Source organism: Aotus nancymaae, unplaced genomic scaffold, assembly GCF_030222135.1.
Source record: "Aotus nancymaae isolate 86718 unplaced genomic scaffold, 86718_ANA_hifiasm-v0.15.2.pri h1tg000049l, whole genome shotgun sequence".
In the NCBI taxonomy this organism is placed as follows: Eukaryota; Metazoa; Chordata; class Mammalia; order Primates; family Aotidae; genus Aotus; species Aotus nancymaae.
The window spans coordinates 29,684,614-29,690,613 of NW_026988463.1; the positions used below are offsets into that span (position 1 = coordinate 29,684,614).

The following is a 6,000-nucleotide window of genomic DNA, read 5'->3' on the forward strand; positions in this document are numbered from 1 at the left end:
GCATGAAGAAACATGGCTTGCCCATGAATCACATGGCTCAGCAGACCATCAAAGAAGACTTGACCACATTTGATTATATACCATGTATGAATGAAACAAACTGGAGAGATGTGAATAGCAAACGTAATCAAGTTAAAAACTGCAAGGCTAAATTTGGGAGCTATGATCCACCCAAACAACTTGTTATCAAAAATCCCTATTAAGGGAATGACCCTGACTCTGAGACAGTGTACCAGCAATGTGTCAGGTGCTGCAGAGCATTCTGGGAAAAGGCCCACTGAGGCTGGCCTTATGCCCTGCTGCAGGCAACAGCAACAAGATCCCACCCTACGGCTCTGCATGTCTCAGTCAGTGTGTTAAAAAAGCAGTAATGTTTTATAACTCGACATCCCAGCTTTTCCTTCAGTTCACTTACTGTTTCTTATCTTAAAAAAAAATTATAGTGGATATCAATTGTGTTTGGCTGAACAATAAAGATATTTGGTTCAGAGAGTTTATGGATTATATTAAGCATTTTTAGACTAGTGAACCTTTCACTTTGACCCTATTACAAGAATAGTGGAACAAATAACATACAGGACAATAAATTAAAGCAAAATAAAGTATCACTTGAAGACCTTTGTAACATCTAAGCCTAGTGTACCTATTCAATAGGTTTGTGTGAAAAGCTTGATGAAGAGCAGGTGCCCTCCTCTCACCTATGCTGTGTCTCTCACAGAGCTCATAGTCTAGATTATTATTGTTTTAATTCACATACACCCATAGTGCACAATTGTATATTTAAAAGGTAAGAAAGAGAGGAAAAGGTATTAAATCAGTATTTGGCACTTTTCATCTCTCCTGATTTTTGTCTAGGTTATTTCATGAGGAGGAATATAGACCATAGATAACCCAGGATAGAAGTGTCCTTCTTTGCTGTTCTGTATGTCAGTTGAGTGGTATGTCTATATTTACATGCACATGTAACCCAAATGTCAAATACAAACTGACTTAGGTGATAAAAACAATTTAAAAGTTGAAAAAATCTATTATATTGGCATGCTTAAAATTTATATGTTAAGAAATGTTCTTTCATTGGTGTTTAATATACTTATAGGCAGATATAGGTAATTTATATGTACTTTGATGTAATTAATCTCAAATTCAGATAGATATATGTCAGAAAAGCTTGTTTTCAAAATGAATTGGGTAGTTATAAAAATATAGTTGAAGAATAATAAAAAAAGTAAAGAAGAGAATAGTTGGATTCGAAGGCATACAAGCAAGTAAGTTATCAGGGTATTAGCCATTTATTAAATGGAATAGAAATTAAAATAATATTAAACCAAATATAAAAAATAAATTAAAATCATAGTGATGGATGAAAGAGGAGGAATTAATAAAAGTAAATTGAAAAAATTCACTTAAAAAATCAGTAATTGGAAACAAGTTCTGTCCTAAGGAGTTCTTCAGCTTTAACCTAAGGACTCATACTTGGTGCACTATGACATCACCACAGCTAGAGTGCACTCTGCAGACCCTTCTGGAGCAGCTGAGCAAGGGTGATTTAGGGACTTTCACATCCCTCTCACGGCTTTTCCCCTAGTAGATGTGCCGCAGAAGACCCCATGGGCTGAGGTGGAAGAGGACAATGGTAAGAAACTGGCAGAAATTCTGGTCAACACATCCTCAGAATGTTGGATAAGGAATGTGACTGTCAAGATCTTGGAAGAGATGAATCTTTCAGAATTGTCTAAGATGGCAAAGGTTGAGTTGCTGAAGGACAGACAGGTGGAAGACCCAGATAACCCTGAGCTCAGAGACTCAGAAGAGATCTTGGAGTTACCAAAGCCAGGTGAGAAGGAAGTTTGGAGAAATGTGATGGACGAACAATCTTTGGTCTGGAGGAACACATTTTGGCGAGGAGACAGTGACAATTTCCACGACCACATCACTCAGAGAAACCAAAGGTTCATTCCGTTCTTGAATCCCAGCAAACCACGCAGCTATCACCTTACACGGTGGGTCTGCAGGGTCCTGCGGGTGTGGGGAAAACCACGCTGGCCAAAAAATGTATGCTGGACTGGAAAGATTACAACCTCGGCCCAAAGGCCAGATACAATTTCTACCTCAGCTGCAAGAAGCTCAGCCACCTGGGCCCCTGCAGTTTTGCAGAGCTGATTGTCAAAGACCGGCCTGAATTGCATGATGACATTCCAAACATCCTAGCCCAAGCACAGAGAATCTTGTTCGTGGTTGACGGCCTTGATGAGCTGAGAGTCCCACCCCGGGCGCTGATCCAGGACATCTGCGGGGACTGAAAGAAGTTGAAGCCGGTGCCGGTCCTCCTGGGGAGTTTGCTGAAGAGGAAGATGTTACCCAAGGCCGCCCTGCTGGTCACCACACGGCCCAGGTCCCTGAAGGACCTGCAGCTCCTGGCTGAAAAGCCCATCTACATAAGGGTGGAGGGGTTCCTGGAGGAGGACAGGAGGGCCTATTTCCTAAGATACTTTGGAGAAGACCAAGCTATGCGTGCCTGTGAGCTGATGAGAAGCAACGCGGCCCTGTTCCAGCTGGGCTCGGCGCTCGCGGTGTGCTGGATCATGTGCACGACTCTGAAGCTGCAGATCGAGAAGGGGTTGCCACACCCGCACGGGCAGTTCCTGCACTTTCTCTGCAGCCTCTTCCCGCAGGGTGCACAGCTCTGGGGCAAGTTCCAGGCGCTGAGCCTCCTGGCTGCGCAGGGCCTGTGGGCACAGATGTCCGTGTTCCATGGAGAACCTCTTGGAGAGGTTCGGGGTGCAAGAGTCTGACCTCTGCCCCTGGATAGAGGCATCCACCCCCCCCCGCCCCCGCATCTGGAGCTAGGAGGGCAGGCGGGAGTCTGAGGACCTGTGATCTCTTGGGATGCTGGTGCCCTCCCCACCAGGGAGCAGAGGCAGCTGTGGAAGTCAGTTTAATGCGGAGACGATGACCAGAGAGGCGCGGACCACTTCTCCCAGCGTCCTGGGCTCCGCGAGCGCAATTTTAAAATCAGCGGCGAAATTCGAGTCCTGCTGAAGTGAAGCGTGGTCGCACCAGCGCCATCTCAGACTCCGCCCGCTTCTGCGCCGCGAGGTCCCCCGGTGAGTTCCAGGACTCTGGGGCCCCTCAGCCGCCAGCGGTCCTGGGAGTCTCCTGGCCGCGGGGGAACGGAGCTGGGCTCCCGGATGGCGCCAGCATCGTTTCTCTATCCCCCGCCCTGTGGCCGGAGACACAGCCCTGCCGCTTCCCCATCAGGGCCGCGCCTTTCTCCTCGCTGCCCGACCACGCCCAGCCCTGGCGGGAAACTCGCAGGCCCGGGGCAGCCCCGCCGCGCTGCGGTTGAGAAGTGGACCTGGCGCGCACGTGGGGTGGCCGGAGACCTCTGCTTCCCGACCCACGAACAAAGCTGGAGATGCGGCTGCAGAGTTGGCCCTGAGATCTGCTTCATGTCTTGGCTCCGGGCCGCAGCCGCCTCCCTGTCGGCAGCCGGCTATTCCCGGCCCTGGGCACCATCTTCCCTGCCTGTCACCACTCCTGTCTGCCCAAGTAGCTCTGTCGCTGCTCCAGGCTGGAGTGCAGTGGCTCAATCTCAGCTCACTGCAACCTCTGCCTCGGGCTCAAACGATCATCCCGGCTCAGCCTCCAGAGTAGCTGGGATCACAGGAGCCCGCCACGACGCCGGCTAATGTTTTTTCTTCCCGTACGACCGGGGTCTCCCCATGTTGCCCAGGCAGGTCTTGAACTACTGCGCTCAAGCGATCCTCCCGCCTAGGTCTCCCAAAGTGTTGGGATTACAGGCATGAGCCACCGCGTCCGGCCAAAAGAAGGCTTTAGGGCACCAGAGAACGCGAGATGCCCCTCGTCTGTCATCTTTAAAGAAGAGGAAATGGACTCCCGGGCTCGGTCACTCCGGCACGGTGACACCAGGGCGGCCAGGACCAAATGTGCCTCCTTCCTTTGTACCGCACCACGTAACCGGCGCCAGGTCGCACTGCCCTGGCCTTCAGGGAGGACTCAGGCGAGCTGCTGGGGAGTCCCACCACAGGAGTTGAGGCCTCGGATTCCAAGGGCAGGGTGGGGTCAAATCGGCAGTCTGTCTTCCTTTTCTCCTCTGAAAGTCGTTCCCCGGCCTCTCTTTTTTTCTTCCTTCGTTTCCCTCCGGCGAGTCAGCTGGACGGTGAATTTCCGTTTCCAGTGGTTTCCGTGCCGACCTGAGCAGTTCAAGTTGTGAGCCGGTTCAGTGCCGCGGGCTGTGGTAGGTGGCGGTGGGGACCCTGGGTCTGGGGCACAGGGAGGATCGCGAGTCGTGCGGGTGGAAAGGTCGTCCCCGATCATCCCGGTAATCTTTGCTCCGGAGGAACGGCATATTTCGCATCTGTGGGAAGAGTCTGGGTCGTTGGGAGAGTGACCCGACGGGGAGGGAAGGAGGCGGGGAGAAGTTGCCTGGAGACGGGTCCTGGCAGACAACTTAGACCTGAGCTGGATCTGTTGACCCCAAACCGTGCTTTTCCCACCAAGAAGAAAGACAGGGAGAGAAACTTTAGTACAAATTCGGGACTAAAATATAGGGGAGAAGAAACATAATCTCTGAAATCATACAGCTATTCCGTTTCAAAGCTTCCTAGCGCCCAGCTCTCCTAACTCCCGGCCAGTGTTCCTTGACATTCTGATGATATGTAAAGACTTTCTGGGCCGGGCGTGGTGGCTCATGCCTGTAATCCTAGCACTTTGGGAGGCCGAAAGGGGTGGATCATGAGGTCAACAGACCGATACCATCCTGGTCAACTTGGTGAAACCCCTCGCCACTAAAAATACAAAAAAATTAGCTGGGCATGGTGGCGCAAGCCTGTAGTCCCAGCTACTTGGGAGACTGAGGCAGGAGAATCGCTTGAATCCGAGTGGTAGAGGTTGCAGTGAGCCGAGCTCACACAACTGCACTCCAGCCTGGCGACAGAGCGAGACTCTATCTCAAAAAATAAAAAAAATAAATACAGACTTTCTTTTTCCACTGGTGTGTGTGCCTGTGGGAAGCGCTGACTCACCTCCGTGATCCAGTGCAGCCTACCAGTGTAGCCTTTATTGCATGGCGTGGAAGATACCGCGTTAGATTTCCCTCTGCAAGTGAGATCATAGCTGTATCCATTTACTGGCACAATGCCTAGCCCATCATAAACAGACACAAATATTTATTAAATGGAATTAGTGCAGTGCCTTAATTGAAAGAAATGGCACCCTACTCCACTTTTTAAAAATCAAGCTATCATATTTTATGTACCCTGATTTCCTAAAAAACGCACTAATTCAGTGATTACCAATTTATTGGCCACAGATTGCCAGGTAGCTCAGAAATTACTAGAAGGGTTTCTGTAAGTCCATGGGGTCTCCAGGCATCATCTAGAACCAGTCATTTCTCACACATACAGATACTGCTAATTTTCAAATGTACGTAGATGAGTTGTAATTTAGGAGTTTTTACAGAGTCAACAGGTGCTAAAAGTAATACTAAGATCATATTGGAGGTTCATAAAAACGTTTTACATTTTTTATTGAAATTTAAGCTTTAGTTAGGAAATCATTTCATTAGTCCAGTTGATGTCTAGGTCTGAGCTGTCCAGTATGGTAGCCATAAGTGACAATTTAGAGTTAGAATGAACTTAATCAAAAATTCATTTTATAGTTGCCCTAAGTACATTTTAAGTAACCATATGTGGCTAATGGCTAAATGACTGAAAAGTACAGATATGGAATATTTCCAGCCTTGCAAAAATAGATATTGCTGATGTTGACACTTAAGGTGAATAAAAAGCAACTTAACCATAGTATATAACCTTAGCAGAGGTAACTCATCTAATTTATAGCATAACAGAGAGCAATGAAATTGGGGATGGTTAAGGAGTTTCTACCCTTGTTCAGTGAACAAATACATTATCTCTTCATAAAGAAATAAATGAAATTTACTGTTTTTCCCTGGGTATTGCCTGGATTATAAAATGCTTC

At 48.1% G+C, this 6,000-nt stretch overlaps 1 pseudogene; it reads left to right on the top strand.

Moving 5' to 3' along the window:
* The first annotated feature begins 1,483 nt into the window (after nucleotides 1-1,483).
* LOC135269075 (NACHT, LRR and PYD domains-containing protein 7-like) lies at nucleotides 1,484-2,847 on the top strand (annotated as a pseudogene).
* Nucleotides 2,848-6,000: the final 3,153 nt, after the last annotated feature.